We start from the raw sequence: 19,746 nt of genomic DNA on the forward strand, positions 1-19,746 counted from the left end.
AGTAGTGGTCTGACTTTCCTATGTGCTGCCAGTGCAGGATATTTTTGTAACCCTTGCTACGGATGATAATAAATAAAGAAAAAAGATCTATTACTGTACTGTATATGACTATATTGCAGTAATAAATCATAAGGGTTCCTTTGGACTTTAATAATTAACCTACCTCACATTTTGAGAGCAATTTTGTCTTGGGGAAAATCAAATACCTATATAAAGGAAAACCCTTCAGTTATCATTATGTCTCAATAATGAAGTTGTTGTTCCTTATGATTTACTATCAAGAGACGTACAATTTCCTGTGAATTTTCTATTACGCAACATGACTTCCCCATTTATAATTATATGTTTCTGGCAAGGAAGCAGTGTAGAACTAGATCATGTCTGCGAAGTGGCTGAAAGCTTCAGGCTTTAAAGGTATGTTGCTTTTAACATTTAAAAAAAAAAAAAAAAATCTTTGCAATTCACTAGTTCAATGTCATAGTCGAAAAACCCTCAAAACTCTTTGTCTATCTTATTATAAACTTCAACTTAAGGTATTTTATGTGACTGTGTATGTAAACTTTTAAAGCTTTTAAAGGCTAAGTTCACCTTTCTAAAAAAAAATAATACATGCACATCTTTTTGCAGGTAAAAAAAGTGCATTTATTATTTTTTATTAGGAGCCTGTAAAGTATTCGGGGGTGCAGTGTCAGGCTCCTGCAGACTGTCAGTGTAGCAGTCTGCCCATACCTTGCACAGGCAGGCAGTTACCTGAGTCCAGGAAGAATTGATTAACTACGAGATCGCTCACTGGCGCCCTCATAGTTTATTGAGAAGTACAAGCCGTCAGCCACAATGGTTGAATGTAGTTGTAGTTCTCTCATTCCCAGAGCTCTATGAATGAATGACACTGCTGCACTCTGTTTTAAATTGTGACAGCAGGTGCAGGGAGAGGATCCCCCGCTCTTGGGAGGGGAGGGATGCGGGGGCTGCTGATTAAGTGACAACCTGAATAAGGATGTAACATGAAACGTGTTATGAAAGGTGAACTTATCCTTTAATACACCTATTGCTTATTCAACAAAACAGTAGAAAGAAAAAAGGCAGAAGTGCAAATCTCACTACCTGTGGCAATTAAAAATCCATGTTATGCTAGTCCCACACTTTATCGACATTAACCCTCATGTAACCAGAGGTCATCAATACTTAGCTGTCCAATCCAAATTTAGCAGCATCTTATGCACTAACTTGACAATGACCATATGCCTTCCTAAATTATTTTTAAGACACATTAGGTTTTTATTTATGTTTTAATAAATACCTTTGGTAGACTGTTTATAAGCTGAAAAAAACTGACAAAAACTTTTTCTTTGTTATTGGTTAAAATAATTTTAATATGTGTATTAGATCAATTAAGCAACATTAATATGTCTTCCTTTGAAACAAAAGTGCTAGAGTTTTTTTAAAGGGCAACTTAAATATTATATATCCTCCTCCTTCCTTTTTTTTTTTTTTTTTTTTTTTTTTTTGTATTGAGTGAAATGCTGTACTGTTTTGGAATTATACCAAATATACAAAATAGATACCATTTATTGGCTAAAAAGCAATCTCCGTGGCAAAATAAATCAAAATTCATATGGAAGACAGAGTGGCTAAGTTACTATACTCTCATCTTGCAGCCCTACATGGGGCACTATCTGCCTGGACTTTTGTTGTTCTCACAGACCTCCTGGTTCTTTCTAACAATCCAAATACATGGTGGTGGGTTTTTTGGCTTCCTTCCAATTTAACCTTAGTTTGTGTATGAGTGTGGTAGAAACATCACATTGTAAGACCCCTTATGGTACTGGGAACAATACAAATAATTGTATGCACTCTCTAAAATTATTTAATATGTCAGTACTATATTAATAGGGAGAATAAATAAATTAATGCATAGCATAATACTGAGTGGACGATATATTGGAAACACCTGATATAATTTTAATGCCAAGGATCATTTAAGGAGTATTGGTACAATTTTCATTTAGTGCAAATCGCTTGTATTCAGATGAAGAAGGTAGACTTTGACTGTGCATTCTGTGTTCCAGAGTAAAGACATTTAACTTCATTTTGAAGTTCATGAAACCACTGTTTAATGTATTTAGGGATATTATCATCCTGGAATATGGGGCAATAGGGCTTACGCCATAAAGTCCTAAAGTACACATTGTCCTATAAAATGTCCTCTTATGTCTTTGCCACTATATGATACAGTGGCCATGTGGGACTATGATCAGATGAAATGACTTCCATGAGATGTCCACACAGTTATGGATTCTTTTATGTTTAAAGCCTATCCCGAGTTCATTTTTTTTAAAGATATTGTAAAGTTTTTGTTTTTTTTAAATAATAAACATGTCATATATACAGTGGGGGCGGAAAGTATTCAGACCCCCTTAAATTTTTCACTCTTTGTTAATTGCAGCCATTTGCTAAAATTATTTAAGTTCATTTTTTTTTCCTCAATGTACACACAGCACCCCATATTGACAGAAAACACAGAATTGTTGACATTTTTGCAGATTTATTAAAAAAGAAAAACTGAAATATCACATGGTCCTAAGTATTCAGACCCTTTGATGTGACACTCATATATCTAACTCAGGTGCTGTCCATTTCTTCTGATCATCCTTGAGATGGTTCTACACCTTCATTTGAGTCCAGCTGTGTTTGATTATACTGATTGGACTTGTATAGACACACCTGTCTATATAAGACCTTACAGCTCACAGTGCATGTCAGAGCAAATGAGAATCGTGCGGTCAAAGGAACTGCCTGAAGAGCTCAGACAGAATTGTGGCAAGGCAAAGATCTGGCCAAGGTTACAAAAACATTTCTGCTGCACTTAAGGTTCCTAAGAGCACAGTGGCCTCCATAATACTTAAATGGAAGACGTTTGGGATGACCAGAACCCTTCCTAGAGCCGGCCGTCCGGCAAAACTTAGCTATCAGGGGAGAAGAGCCTTGGTGAGAGAGGTAAAGATGAACCCAAAGATCACTGTGGCTGAGCTCCAGAGATGCAGTCGGGAGATGGGAGGAAGTTGTAGAATGTCAACCATCCCTGCAGCCGTCCACCAGTCGGGGCTTTATGGCAGAGTGGCCCGACGGAAGCCTCTCCTCAGTGCAATACACATGAAAGCCCGCATGGCGTTTGCTAAAAAAACACCTGAAGGACTCCAAGATGGTGAGAAATAAGATTCTCTGGTCTGATGAGACCAAGATAGAACTTTTTGGCCTTAATTCTAAGCGGTATGTGTGGAGAAAACCAGGCACTGCTCATCACCTGTCCAATACAGTCCCAACAGTGAAGCATGGTGGTGGCAGCATCATGCTGTGGGGGTGTTTTTCAGTTGCAGGGACAGGACGACTGGTTGCAATCGAGGGAAAGATGAATGCGGCCAAGTACAGGGATATCCTGGATGAAAACCTTCTCCAGAGTGCTCAGGACCTCAGACTGGGCCGAAGGTTTACCTTCCAACAAGACAATGACCCTAAGCACACAGCTAAAATAACGAAGGAGTGGCTTCACAACAACTCCATGACTGTTCTTGAATGGCCCAGCCAGAGCTCTGACTTAAACCCAATTGAGCATCTCTGGAGAGACCTAAAATGGCTGTCCACCAACGTTTACCATCCAACCTGACAGAACTGGAGAGGATCTGCAAGTAGGAATGGCAGAGGATTACCAAATCCAGGTGTGAAAAACTTGTTGCATCTTTCCCAAAAAGACTCATGGCTGTATTAGATCAAAAGGGTCCTTCTACTAAATACTGAGTAAAGGGTCTGAATACCATGTGATATTTCAGTTTTTCTTTTTTAATAAATCTGCAAAAATGTCAACAATTCTGTGTTTTTCTGTCTATGGGGTTCTGTGTGTACATTAAGTTCATTTTTTTCCTCATTAAATGATTTTAGCAAGTGGTTGCAATTAACAAAAAGTGAAAAATTTAAGGTCTGAATACTTTCCGTCCCCACTGTGTGTGTATGTATATGTGTGTGTGTGTGTGTGTGTGTGTGTGTGTGTGTGTGTGTATATAATATATATATATATATATATATATATATATATATATATATATATATATATATATATATATATATATATATATATATATATATATATATATATATATCTATATCTCTCTCTATCTATAATTTTTTTAAATTTTTTTTTATTTACAGTATCTCACAAAAGTGAGTACATTAAACTGTTTGCACGCCACTAACTAACCTGCCTCCAGCTAATGTTCTCTCAATGATTAAGATAACACTATATACGGCTGCCATGTAAGCAGCCTTATATAGTGTGGGGCGTGGACTTAGCCCCTGGAGCCATGATTGGCTAAAGGCACTCTGCTTTGGCCAGTCATGGCTCTCGCAGCAGAGCGCGCTGTGATTGGCCAAAGCATGCAGGTCAGGTGCATGCTTTGGTCAATCATCAGACGTCAATGCATTGTGATCTCGCAGTGCATCATGGGGCATTCCACGGTGGTCGAATTTGCCGCAAACGCCCCATAATGTTTGGAATTTGGCGAATGGCCAAAAAACCCGGTGTTGGAGTTCGACTCCAACATCGGCCCCATCCCTAATGATGATACAGAAAGCTATAAAAAAACTTTTCTTCTCTATCCAAAGCTAAATTAAAAGTTGAGGCTGGAATTGAACTCCTGGAAACAGGCATAGTAGGTTGAAGGCATCCTTTGATGGAAAAATAGGTGTCGCCAACAATGTATCCTGGCCTAGGCCAACAAGGCCCAGGCCTAGGGCAGCACTTTGCAGGGGGGCAGCACGGAAAGAGTCCCCGCCGGCTTGTGATACACTGTTAGTGTAGCGCCAGTCTTATGGGGTGGACTGGGCTGAGAAGCAAATTAGTCTAGTGCCCCCATAAATCGGCCGCACTGCTTCCGGTATGCAGGTGGCCGGCATTCCGCAACTGTGGGGGGGCAACGCTTCTAATTTTGACTGTCCTCTCATCCTGGACCACAAACCTTCCTCACTGTGCTATATGTTTTCTGCTGCACCACTGGCATGGTTATATCTTCTTAGTCCTCTCCATAAAATTTCAGAAATGTGTGCTTAAAGTAGAACTATAGGGATCGCTTTTTTTTTTTTTTTTTTTTTTCATTTTGGATCGAATAAGGGAGGGTTATAGCCCCTGTCAGTTTATTTTTTACCATCCCTGTCCCATTGCAGAGATTTCCCTTCACTTCCTGCCCTATAGCCAAACAGGAAGTGCGAGGAAATCTATGCAAATTAAGGGAATCCATTCCCCCCTAGGCCCCCAGAACTAGTGTCCCCACTCGAAAATTTCAGAGTGGGTCTTAAATAGGGGTGTGGCCTTGACAGGAAGGGGTGGGTCATATTTAAATTAGGGGTTGCACGAGTTTAGTCAGGCCTAGGGCAGCACAAAACCTAAATACACTACTGGGTGTCACACATAGGTTTTTATAAGATTGGGCCTTAAACAGGGTATTCAACAGGAACCAACCTACTTTCGGTCTGTGTGTACCACTGGCTGTTCAACAGAAACCAGTCTAAAGACTGTAAATGGCTGCAAGCACTAATCTGTTTATTCTGGGGGGAGTCCCCCCATCAGAATTCATAGACCCTGCAGGAGAGCTCTCTAGATCAACATCACTTGTGTTGATGCAGAGAGCTGCCAGTTTTTTTTTTTTTTTTTTCATTCAACACGCTGGTTTAAAGGAAAAAAAACTGAAAGTCTATACCTTGTTTTAGATGTTCTGAATCTATTCTGTGATCATTTTAAAAATTGTAGTATTCAATCCAGTTTTCCCTTCAAATTATGCTCTCAATCACTAAAATACCGTGGGAGTCAAATGCGTTCTGATTTGTCCCAGTTGTTCATATTGAACTACCAACCATTACTTCAGAGAACAGTAACAGACCTTCAAACCTAAGATCGTAAAATGTTCTCTTGGTTCTGTAAAATTAAAATCCTAAAAATGGACATCAGCCCTAGGAATTTATTTCAAACTCCCCCTATTATAATTCCCTGTTTGTTCCTCCAAAAATTGCAATACAACTATACAAAATTTATCTAGGGATCAAGTCTTCCAAGACTACATCATAAAATATTTTCTCTCCATAAACTTAGAGGAGGAGCAGGCACTCCAAACATTGCTCTATACCAGGGCTCTACACACTTTCTAAATGAAGGGCCAATTTACTGTCCTTTAGCCTTTAGGGGTGACAGATTGTGGAAAGTGGGGGTAGAAAATGTCCCAGCATCAGTGTGATTAAATTATGCCTCAGACTTGGTGGTCATTGGGAACAAAACAAATTAGGTATTGCCTGTGGTCAGTAGAAGGAAGAAAAGTGCCCCACCATTGGTATAAGTGGGAAGAATAGTGGCCCATCTTTGGTTTCAGTGGCAGGAACTATGCCCTACTATTGGTGTCAATGAGTGGAACGGTGCCCCAAGGGCTGGGTACAGGATAGCAAGGGCCCCATCTGGCCTGCGGGCCACAGTTTGGAGACCACTGCTTTATACTATAGGGCATCAGTGCTCTTTAGAGCAGGGATTTCAAACTGGTGGCCCTCCAGCTGTTGCGAAACTACAAATCCATGAGGCATTGCAAGGCTGACAGTTACAAGCATGACTCGCACAGGCATGATGGGACTTGTAGTCTTGCAACAGCTGGAGAGCTGCCAGTTTGAGACCCCTGCATTAGAGTATTAGACTGGATGCACCACTAAGATACTAAGCTTTGGGTAGCCACCATCGAACAATGTCTCAACTATATTGACCTAGGAGCCCCACCATGGATAGATCCAAAAGTGAAATATGCCCTCTCGTCCTAACTCCATCGGAAAAACCTTCAGAGTTTATTCCAATGGCAAAACCGGTCATGTTTACAGGGCATAAGGGTTGAGGGATGGACTAAAACATCCCATCAACAGTTGGCGCAAGTCAAGACACTCAACATGCCACAGATTTTATAGATGGTCTAATTGACTGGCCCACCACATCTTTTGTAAACTCCCTTCCAGACAAAAAGCTAAACTGACATCAACACTTACCGCCTTTGAAGGAATTCTTGTACAAGATACAGTATGCTATTGAACATTCAACATACTGTATGACATATGGCATGTCTATTTTTCATATAAAAGTGAATAAAAATAAGGTTGAACTACAAACTCTGGTTTTGTTTAATTTGCTATGATCCTATTTAGTATTTGTCTATCCCTGCCAAGAATTTTGTATTAACTTCTAATTGAGATATCCATTTGATAGCTGACTTAGTAACTTAAAATTACAATCATATTAAATTTGCTATTTTTTATTTCTTTCATCCCTGTACAATAACGCATAACTCACTTTTGGGTTATCCCTTTCAGGGAATATGTTTCAAATCTAGGAGAGCCATCAAATGTATACATTACCTGTGTTGGTGCTATGCTGTAGAAGTAAATAATAGCTCAGTGGCACAGTTGGCAGATTTGCATGTTTTTGTTGCCCAAATATGATCTGGTATGATATTGATAAATGTGCTTTCAGATTTTGTCATGATATCATTAAATTACTGAAAATGATAACAATCCGGAAAGGTTGAACGCTTAAGACAAACACATTTCATTTTTATCAGGTTTCTTCCTAGTTGTACATTTTTATGAATTCCCCTGCGCTCATGAATGGTGTATATATAACTTTTTCAGCCAGCTTAGTAAGAAAAGAATAATGCAGTCTGTCTGGAAAGTGAAAGGACGAAAGGTGAGATTTCAAGTTTTCAGTGTTAGAAAAGTTAGAAGTAGTGTTTGAATTACTGTTCAGTTTAACACCATCATCTCATGGTATTTATTTTTGGTTTAATCTAAGTTTATTAGATTTTTACAAAATAAAACAATAGCATGGTCAGAAGAGCCATAAAAATAGACTTTGCATTAAGTAGATGTCGTACATATCCGTTAGTACAGGGCAAAAAAGAGAATGGGCAGTTTATATAACCGCTGAACAAAATGGGTAACAACCAATAGGTCAATATACATACACAATGCCAGTTGCAAAACAGTTGGACATTAATATAATGGGTGATCTTCTTGATGACACATTTAATATACGGGTCCTGTGAAGGGAGTGTTAACTGCATACCCACAGTGGGGGGTGTTGCCCACTAATGCATGGCTAGACCTAGTTTGGGGTCTGCTCATCTGATAAGCATCCTTTCATTATTGAGCACTTTCGGACTGTGGTTCAGCACGTGTGAAGGACCTGTGTCACCACCAGTATTTGGAATTGGGATTCCTCTGCCTATATCATTTACCAATTTTATGCCACATTTGAAGATTTGTCATTTTGAATGAACATTTGAGTTTTTTATGCTTTGCACAGAATAATTGGCACTTAAATTGAAAATATTCAATCTGTATACCTTTCTTGGCACTTTATTGAATAATATAATTTATGAATGCACATATTTACAGCTTTACATGTATACATGGATGAATTTTTTTTTTGCACTTATAGCATTTTACTGTCATCGGTGTATGAGCACTACATGATTTTGATTATTTGAATACATTTTTGATTATATTCACAGCGCAAGACATTTTTTTGATAACAATATAATGGTTTATTTTTAATAGTTCTGTGTGTATATATAGTTTTTTTTTTTAATTATGTTTTTTTACATTGCAACAAAATACATTCCAGAGATGCAATTCTATTTGTACATGCCCCCAAAACAGAATGTGCAGAAGTAATGAACACAGGTATTTTAGTTCCAGGGTAACGGTTAATAAAACGATCAATTCAGCATTAGATTATAATTTGAGGAAGTCATTATAAGTATAAATATGTATTTTGTATTTGTTTTATACACAATCAGCAAAAAAAGCCCATGGCACAGAACTTAGCAAAACCTTTGCATTTAGCTTATTCTGTGAACTGCCATAATTAAAGGACACTGCTCATAAAATAAATACTGACCCTTGTTTTTGAAAATGCCTGTCTGACACCTTCCTAATTCTGTACTTTGTGTCACTGAACCTAACTCTTGGTCAGCAATGGGAGTCCCTGTATTTTGTTTGACAGGTTGCAGCTCAGTGATCAAGTTTCCTGACTAAGCGAAACATAATTTTTCTATTTTCAGTTGCCACAAACAGTTTTACTTATAGTTTATCACTTACTGGTAGTTTTATCAGTTTTACTGATTTTTTTAAGTATGTAATATTTATAAGTATAATATTTTAAAGCCTGTAATACTTATTAGTAAAATATTTTGATATGCTATAGATCTAAGCTTCATTTGCTGTAGCATGGATAATAAGGAGCATGCAGAAAGACAGACAATATTTCAGATAGGGAAAAAAGAAAGCTGCAGGGCATTGATCAAATGAGTGGTGAATGAACATGAGTAGGAAGGAACAAAGGACAAACCAAAACAGCTACAGATCATGGCAACAGTACTCAGTAGACAACAATGTGTCTTTCAGTATTCCCCTATGCAATGATTATTGCCTTACACACCTCTTCAGTAGTATTTTAAAGCCAAAGTATAGACAAACAATAAAAGTAACAGAAAATAGTCTTTGTTGCTTATGCTAAACCTATTATCATTTTATTTAAATAACACTTGTTTTTACGTGTTAAAATCGGCTCCTATGATTTTCTTGTGGAGAAGTTGAATTTAAGAAGAACAAGTTGTAAAGCTCTTTAGATGGAGGCTGAGTATTTGGTAATTCACATTTCATTCAATCTGATCTAGAGCACTTTATGTGTAAATAGAAGCAACCAGCGCCCTTTGCTCCCCAAGCCAATAACTTCCCATTGTTATAACTCCTAACTTTGTGACCACTAAGCTCTATGATTTTTTTCTGATTGCGTGGGTGTTGACCGCTGAAGGACTGGCAGCCCAAACTGAAGATGGGGTGGGATTAAAGGGGTTGATTTTTCTAAAGGCAAATAGACCACTTTCAAAGAGAGATCGTGTCCGGAGCAGTGCTGGCTGAGGCCACACATTTTGCAAGCACCAGATCGGTTTGAGCGATGTCTTATGCACAATACCTTGACGCTCCTGGATTAGTGAACCAGACGCCTGCTTCCATCTTCTGAGTACCGGCGGGGAGACACTCTAACCTCAGCTTTGAGTGGTACTACAAGCTTTTCCATGATCACTTTGCAAGGGAATTTTCTCCAGAGCTTAGTGAAAGAGGTGAAGCTCTGATGATGTCCATCATCCAACCATGCACTAACAAAAAACCTGAATGGGTATTCATTGCAAAGTGAAATTTTAGCAGAATTACTAAGCTCTGGAAAATTCCCTTGCAAAGTGAATAGCTGTGTATTTATTATCAAGTATGTATGCTACAGTGCGTTGCCATGGTACTCTATCACACATACGCAATAATACAACATGCCTTCCCTTAAAGCTGAACTCCGGGCACAAAACTTTCATTTTTTTTTTTTTAATATATTCCTCAATAGCTGAAAGGATATAAATCCACTTTGTGTGCAACAAATGCTTTTGCAAACCTAGTTTTTACCTTGTAAATGTAGCAGTGATATTGTAACTCTCTTGCACGTAACCTTTGCAGAGAGCAGAGATGTGAGAGTGACCCTGCAAGCCCCACTTATTACAGCAGCCTGCCAAAAACTGCAGGAAGGGTTAGAGGCAAGACCCATCACCCTACATCAGTGGTCTCCAAACTGTGGCTCGGGGGCCAGATGTGGCCCTTTGCCTGCCTTTATCTGGCCCTTTGGGCACTATTCCTCCAACTGATATGAGACCCTATTCTGCCAACTGACATCAAAACTGGGTCACCATTTCTCACACTGACACCAACAATTGGGCACTATTCCTACAAACGATACCAACGATGGGGCACTATTCCATCTACTGACACCAGTGATGGGGGACTCTTCCTCTCAATGATACCAACAATGGGGCATGATTCCTCACCTAATACCAAATGTGGTGGTTTACACCCACTGATGCAGGAAAAGTTCTACTCCTGCTGGCCACAGACCGGCCCATCTAAAGTCTATAGGACAATAAATTGGCCCTTTTATTTAGAAAGTTTGGAGACCCCTGTCCTACATGATGAGTGAGCATGAGGACTGGTCTTTATTACGTGAAAGTTGCTGCACATAAGCAAAGCTTCACACTGGATTACTGCCCAGATCTGGAGGAAATACAAAAAGAGCACTTAAATCAACTAAGACTACATATGTCTCTCTTGTATATTGACAACTTTTGCTTATTCCAGAGATCAGCTCTGTGGCTTGAATACTATGAGTAAGTATCATAGGTGTGCGCAGCCTATTGCATTAGGGTGTGCACCCCAAAGCTCAAGTACGCATACGTGTGTGTGTGTGTGTGTGTGTGTGTGTGTGTGTGTGTGTGTGTGTGTGTGTGTGTATATATATATGTATGTGTGTGTATGTGTGTGTGTATATATGTATATATATATATATATATATATATATATATATATATATATATATATATATATATATATATATATATATATATATATATATATAATTTTTTTATAATATTTTCACATTATATTGCAAAAGTGTTGGGATGCCTGCCTTTACACGTCCATGAACTTTGATGGCATCCCAGTCTTAGTCCGTAGGATTCAATATTGAGTTGGCCCACCCTTTGCAGTTATAACAGCTTCAACTCTTCAAGGGAAGGCTGTCCATAAGGTTTCGGAGTGTGTCTATTGGAATGTTTGACCATTTTTCCAGAAGCGCATTTGTGAGGTCAGGCACTGATGTTGGACGAGAAGGCCTGGCTCGCAGTCTCCGCTCAAATTCATCCCAAAGGTGTTCTACTGGGTTGAGGTCAGGACTCTGTGCAGGTCAGTCAAGTTCCTCCACCACAAACTCGCTCATCTATGTCTTTATGGACCTTGCTATGTGAACTGGTCCAAATCATTTGTTGGAGGAGGGATTATGGTGTGGGGTTGTTTCTCTGGGGTTGAGCTTGGCCCTTTAGTTCTAGTGAAGGGAACTCCTAAGGCATCAGCATACCAAGACATTTTGGACAATTTCCTGCTCCAAACTTTGTGGGAACAGTTTGGGGATGGCCCCTTTCTGTTCCTACATGACTGCGCACCAGTGCACAGAGCAAGGGGTGGTAGAAAATGAACTTCAAGTACAATAATTCACATTATAATCGTAACTGAAACATAGAAAATTAAGTGTAACAATCTAAAAAATAAAAATTCCAAAGTGCTATAATCGTGTGACCCTGCCAACTAAAAAGCTGTTGCACTTGAAGGTAATTTGTATTGCAATTATCTGTAGAGGGGTTTCCACCATCCCTGCTAAGTTTTATTTGTTATGTCTTGTTTTCAGTTTGATGTGTATTATGTGAAGTTACGTATCACAGAGACCGGTATTGTGGTATTATTGAAGGTTATTGAGATTTCCATACATTAGAGGACTTCACCATTATTAAGTTATTAATTAGTAAGTTAGCGCTGAACTTTTCTTTTTCTGTGTGGTATGGGAACACGTAACAGTGCTTAGCGGCAAGCCTTTTACTTACATTTTTTTTACTTTACCTTCAGTAGTTAATTGTAAATACCGGTGGTAGTGTGGTAATGACCTATTATACTAAAGATTGACATGTTGCATTAATAAACATCAACAGATTTCAGTTGTGCCCCCCCATGGACAATGTGTCTGGCTGCGGAGTTCATCTCTCCATCCCTGCACTGATGGGTACTGATTAGCAGCACCGATGGGCACTGATTAGCAGCACTGATGGGCAGCACTGAAGGACACTGGCAGCACTGATTGGCACTAAAAACTGGCCTTAAATGACACTGATAGGTGGCACTGATTGGCAGCACTAATGTCCACTGATAGGCAGCACAGATTGTTAGCACTGATGGGCAACACTGATGGGCACTGTTATGCAGCAATGATTTCCACTGATTGGCAGCACTGATAGGCCGCACTGATGGGCCCTGATTGGCACTGATAGGTGGCACTGATAGGCAGCACTGGGCACTGATGGAGCAGAACTGATGGGTGCTAATAGGCTGCACTGATTGGCAGTGTTGATGGGCACTGATAGGTGGCACAGATAGGCAGCACTGACTGGCAGCACTGATAGGTGGCACTGATGGCCACTGATATGCAGCACTGATGGGCTTTGATTGGCAGTACTTTTGGGCACTGATTGGCAGCACTGATGGACACTAATTGGCACTGATAGGCAGCACTGTTGGGCACTGATAGGCAGCACTGATAGGTGGCTCTGATTGGCAGCACTGATGGGCTCTGGCAGCACTGATGGGCTCTGGCAGCACTGATGGGCGCTGATTGGCAGCACTGATGGGCTCTGGCTGGCAGCACTGATCGGCAGCATAGTTTGGCACTGTTAGGCAGTAATGATCGGCAGCATAGTTTGGCACTGTTAGGCAGCACTGATTGACACTGGTTGGCATTGATAGGCAGCATTGGTTGGCACTGATAGGCAGCACTAATTGGCACTGGTTGGCAGCATTGGTTGGCACTGATAGGGGAGAGGGAGTTTCACATTCATGAGATTGTGTGACTTACCAGAGCCGCTTAGTGTGTGACACTTTCAGATAATGTCACTGCTTGCAAGAGAGACCAGCTGTCAAAAGTCAGAGGTGATGTCGGGGGTGGGCGGGACCGAACAGCTATCAAACACCAGTCAATGGGATGGGGTCTGGTTCCTCCCGCCCACCCCCGACACTGCGGCATCAACATCGTGACTCACAACTCAGCCACGATGTCGGGGGTGGGCGGGACCAATCGCTATCAACACCAGCCAATAATTGAGCTGCTTCAGAGAGGGGGCGGAGCCACATAAATGTAGCGGCCCGCTCAGACCCCATTCCATTGCCTGACTTTTGACAGCTAGTCTCTCTCCCTGAAAGCAGTGACATTGTGACAGTTTGATACACTGAGCGGCTCTGGCAAGTCTCATGATCTGCTGCCTGTGAAACTGTTTCATAGGCAGCGTGGGTTACATACACTCTTGGATGCAGCATTTCGGTGCAGATTTCTGGAGACAGCACGGAGTGATTAGGGTGTGCCCAGGCACACCTGGTCAGTATGCTAGTACAAATATAGACTTAAGGACTACTGATTTTTCTCTTACTTCCTGGTTAGAATATTTGTCCCAGGTCAATGACCCAGAAAATATTACAGCTAATAAGTAAACATAACAGCCAGACAATTGGCAGACTGGGAAGATACTGAGTTACTGGCCTATTTAAAGTATAACTAAAGACAATTGTCTTTTTGGGGGGGGGGGGGGGTTGATAAAGTGGAGAGGGATTAGAGCACCTGTAAAGTGGCTCTTTACCATGTGACCGGCTGTGTCCAATCACAGCCGGTCACAGAATGTCAACAAACCACAGTAACAAGATGTTACTGGGTTCTCCTCCTCGCACACCAATCGTGTGTGAGAAGGAGATTGCAGTAACAGCTCTTTACTGCTGTACACCAACACACACGGTTTGCCCCCCCACCCAATAAAGAGGACCTGTCACCAGCCATCAAAGTACCTGAGTACCTGTCACAGCTCATTTGGGTACCTGTCACAGTCCATATGAGTACCTGTCACAGTTCACCTGAGGAGTACCTGTCGCAGTCCATCTGAGTACCCAGGTACCTGTCTCAGCCCATCTGAGTACCTGTCACAGTTCATCTAAGTACCTGTCATAGTCTATCTGAGTACCTGACTACCTGTCACAGTTCATCTGAGTATCCGAGTATCTGTCACAGTCCACCGGAGTACTCAAGTACCTGATTAACTGTCACAGTTCATCTGAGTGATCAAAAGTGTAATGGGTCATTAGCAAATTAGATGTGTAATTTATGCTCCTAGAACACCTGACAGTGCTCCCTGCATGTTGGACCTCTATTATGTGGCCAAGCTGTGTAAAAGTCTCACACATGTGGTATTGCCATAATCAGGAGGAGTAGCAGAATGTATTTTGGGGTGTAATTGCAAGTATGCATATGCTGTGTGTGAGAAATAACTTGTTGTGATGACAATTTTGTGAAAAAAAAAAAAATAATTTCTTAATTTTCCAAAGAATTGTGGGAAAAAATTACAACTTCAAAAAACTCACCATGCCTCTTACTAAATACCTTGGACTGTCTACTTTTCAAAAAGGGGTCATTTGGGGGTATTTGTACTTTCCTGACATTTCAGGGCCTCAAGAAATGAGATAGGCCATCAGTACATAAGGTGTGATCAATTTTTAATGATTTGCACCATAGCTTGTAGACTTTATAGCTTTCACACAGACCAAATAATACATGGTAATTTGGGTTATTTTTACCAAAGAGATGTAGCAGTATAAATGTTGGCCCAAATTTATGAACAAAAACTACTTATTTGCAAAATTTTATCATAGAAACTAAAGTGTTTTCTTTTCAAAATTTTTGCTATTTTTTTCACTTATGTCACAAAAAATAAAAAACTTAGTGGTGATTAAATACCACCAAAAGACATCTCTATTTGTATGAAAAAAAAAAAGGATAAAAATTTTGTTTGGGAACAGTGTTGGATGACTGAGTAATTGGCATTCAAAGTGTGAGAGCACTGAAAGCTGAAAATTTGGTCTGGGCAGGAAGGGTGTATAAGTGCCGTGTATTGAAGTGGTTAACATTTTTATTTTTACTATTCATATGCTAACTTTTTATTTCCTTCATTTCAGTTTTTAATCTTTTTGTGGTGCTGTGTTTTTTATTACATCAATTTAGAAATACCACATTTATTGCATTTGTAACCTTAACATGTATTGTAGCAGAAACATACTGTAGAGTAAAGTAGAGTTATAAGCTATTGTTCCTAAGCATACGCAAAAATGTTACTTACCACAATGAAAACCTGTCTCTTTACCTTGTTTATTATAACTGAATCGCGCTGGTTTACCCATGTTTATTGAACCACACCTACATTGCAAAAAACATCCCTCTTCTTCATACAGTTCTTCATGCACCAAGAGGTGGCAACTTTGGGGTTGCTGAACGACTAGCATTTCTGCAGTTAACACAGACAGCCATTCATGTTTAAGCCTATGGGGAAGACATAATCTAAACACCAATGGCTCTGGCTTATTAGGAAGAAATTGTGATTGGCCAAGATTTTCCAACCAGTGCAATCACCACTTTCCCTTAATGAGCCCCTGCTTGAGGGAACACCCTTTGGCATCTTCACCTCCAATGCTAGACTACTTTGTCCTGGTGTGGCTTTGATACATATTGCAAGTAACATTTCTTCATAAAGCTTTGGGATTTACCTTGATGGGGATAGAGAATTTGTTGGTTCCAAAGTGGACTACAGAAGGGGCAATACTAGTGAATCTGGAGTTGATTTTCATTAATTTTTGGGAGTATTCCCATGGTAGACCAAAAAAAAAGTAATACAGACATTAACATCTCTAGAATGCTAACTGTATATTTCTACTATAGGTAACTATGATTTTGTACAAATTTGCTGACTGCTATTTTGGTTCCTTTTTTTATACTGTTGATAACTCTTTACATCTAAAAACTGGTTCTTGTACTTTCCCAGTGCAGACTAAGCTGTTTTTCAGTAAACAGTTTACAAAAAAATAGGAACTTTGTACAGAAAAATAATTTCTCAGAAATATTTATGTAGGAAGTAAAAGTACATTTTATTGTGGAGCTGCACTCACTCAGGGTGAATTGGCTCAACTGCAGACTATTCTAAACTGAGATATGAATTAGGCAGGCAAGCTGTGGTAAAGTGGTTGTAAAGCCTTGACTTTTTTTTTTTTTTTTTAATAACAGCCATGTTATACCTACCTGTTTTGTGCAAGATATTGCACAGAGTGACCCAATCCTCCTCTTCTGGGGTCCCCTGCTGGCGCTGTTCGCTCCATCTCTTCTTTGTCTGCCCCCACAGCAAGCCATTTGCTAAAGGGGCTAACGTGCGCGCTCACCTGAGAGCTGGGCTGTGTGCGTCCATAGACAAACAGCATGGCTCTGCCCTGCCCCTCCCTCCTCACAGGATTTGGCTGACATCAGCAGGAGCGCTGAATCGAAATCTCACTTAGGTAAGTAGATAGGTAGGTGAGGGGGCAATACTACCAGTGAGACTTTTTTTTTTTTTTTTTTTTTTTTTTTTATGTTCTGCCTTTAGAACCACTTTAGGTTGAATCTGACAAAATTCAAGCCATGGTTGGCTCTGCAGGCACCACCAAGCTCAACAAAACTACATTTAAAAATCAGAGTCAAGTGGAAAGCCACAGGTGATGCAACTGCCTGATACAGTAGCTTGCAATGGAGATTCCTCCATCCATGCTATGTAGCATGGATAGAGAAATTGATTGATTATCACTCCAGAGGGCTTTATGAGAGAGGTTGAGCCATGCATGGCCACCCCTAGACATCCCTAGGCATCATCCCTGTACTGTTTTTTTTTTTTTTTTTAGAGCCGGGGATCAGCTTTCCAAGGATAACAACCGATGAGGCTAAAAGCCGCTTGGCTGTTATACCGGAGGAGCGGGAGGGAACGCCCCCCCCTCCCGCCGCTCCTACCGGGCCTCCTGTTCCACCGGGAGGCCCGATCAACAATCTGCCGCCTCCAGTGGCTAGGGACAGGCTGGAACAAAACCGTAAGTGGCTTCGTTCCAGTCTCCTAATTGTAAACACGGAAGCGATGGCATGACGTCACTTCCCGTTTACTCGGCTGCCAATGGCGCCGGTTTTAAAAAAAAATATATACTTCGCGCAGCAAAGAAAATGCATACGGAAGTCACGCCCGCATATGTAAACGGTGTTCAAATCATACATGTGAGGCATCGCCGCGATCATCAGAGCGAGAGCAATAATTCTAGCACTAGACCTCCTCTGTAACTCTAACCTGGTAACCGTAAAAAAAATTTAAACACCTATGGAGATTTTTAGGTACCGTGGTATGTCGCAATTATAAAGCGTGACATGTTTGTTATCTCTTTACTCAGCGTAACATCATCTTTCACATTATACAAAAAAATTGGGCTAACTTTACTGTTTGGTTTTTTTAAAATTCATGAAAGTGTCCCTTTTCCCAAAAAGTTGTGTTTACAACACCGCTGCACAAATACCGTGTGACATAAAATATTGCAACAATTGCCATTTTATTCTCTAGATTCTCTGCTAAAAATATATATATATGTTTGGGGGCTCTACGTAATTTTCTAGCAAAAAATACAGATTTTAACTTGTAAACACCAAATGTCAAAAATAGGCTTAGTCATGAAAGGGTTAAAGGAAGCAAAACAATTTACAGACCTTATTCTGCTCCATGGACAATGTCTTCACTTACAATGCAGATGAAAAAGTTTTATCTTTATGGTTTTTGAGAACTTGAATACAGTTTCCATACAGACAGACCTCTGAGGCAAAAATGAAAGTACACAAAGATATTCAATGTTCATTGTCTTGAAGGAATGAATAAACATGAAACTGTTTCTTTTATATCACCTTCAAAGGTGTAGGTGGTAAAAATGTGTGGGAAAGGTGCAGCATTTTAATCCGAGGCCTGCAAAGATATTCTTAATTCCATAGCACTTTGGAGAGAAATTACTTTTTTTGTTAAGCTGAACCTCAGGCAGATAAAAAGACCAATTATTGCAGCTCTGTATTCAATATTACATTATTAAACATTTTTAAATGCAAGCAGTGTATTTGAAGAACCTGTTTTTGTAAGTGTTTGATAATGATTCTAATGGCCTTCAGTATGGAATTATTATTCAATTGGTAATTTTAATAACTCATCAACCAATCAGCTGCTTTGCTGACATGAGATTAGAACCAAATGATTTCTAATTGGTTGAATAAGACTGCTGTTCAGAGAATTGTTTGCAAATTTCACACCCTTCACGTATTTGGCTAATCTCTTTCTTTTCTTTCCAGGTTATACCTTGCTAGAGCCAGGGGCGTACAGATAACTCATGGGGCCCCCAGGCAGTCAGAGATTATGGGGCCACACAGTATACAATCACACAGTATACACATACATGTACACACAGTATACACAGACAGATGTAAAAAAAAACAGATTTATACATACTGTCCCTGGTTTTACTGAGGCTGGCAACCCTGATGGGGCCCCCTAGTGGGGCAGTGCCCGAGTGGCTCAATGGTCAGTCTGCCTCTGGCTAGAGCTTCACTTGCATAATATACCAACTAAAGCAAATATGTTTTAATTGGGGACAAAATACTAGTGCTGGGTAAATTACCGTATTTATCGGCGTATAACACGCACAGGGGTATAACACGCACCCCAATTTCAGAGGGAAGTTTCAGGAAAAAAATCTTTTCTTAAATAAACTGTGTGACGTGAGAGCTGAGTTCGAGCCGAGCGGAGAGCCAAGTGGAGAGGAGATGACGGCTCGGCAGCACTCGTTCCCCTCCGAGGTACGCTGTCGGCGTATAACACGCACGCTCGATTTTCCCCCTATTTTCAAGGCTTTGCCGGCGGTATAGCAGCGCTGCCTCATTGTTTTCAATGGGCAGGAGCAGTGGAGGAGCGGTGTATTCACCGCTCCTCCACTGCTGCAAAGAAGCTGCTGGCAGGACTTTTTGTGACGCCCTGCCAGCGCAGCGCCCCAGTGTGAAAGCACTCAGGCTTTGTAGGTTTGCAGCTGAGGCTTTTTTCAGGTGCAATGCAGGCACTGTTTTTAGCGCTGTAGCGCCTGAAAAATGCCTCCAGTGTGAAAGGGGTCTTATTCCTAGTTTACATTGGC

At 40.4% G+C, this 19,746-nt stretch overlaps 1 protein-coding gene across 1 annotated transcript in view; it reads left to right on the forward strand.

Annotated features, from left to right (window-relative positions):
* The first annotated feature begins 293 nt into the window (after window positions 1-293).
* The window catches only part of LOC141147887 (programmed cell death 1 ligand 2-like), a 44,177-nt gene continuing 24,724 nt past the window's right edge, over window positions 294-19,746 (forward strand). Inside the window, exon 1 of the mRNA XM_073635052.1 lies at window positions 294-414. The gene's annotated coding sequence lies outside the window, so the exon portion shown is untranslated. The remainder of the gene's footprint in view (window positions 415-19,746) is intronic.

This window comes from Aquarana catesbeiana, linkage group LG01 (genome assembly GCF_042186555.1).
Source record: "Aquarana catesbeiana isolate 2022-GZ linkage group LG01, ASM4218655v1, whole genome shotgun sequence".
NCBI classification, from domain to species: domain Eukaryota; kingdom Metazoa; phylum Chordata; class Amphibia; order Anura; family Ranidae; genus Aquarana; species Aquarana catesbeiana.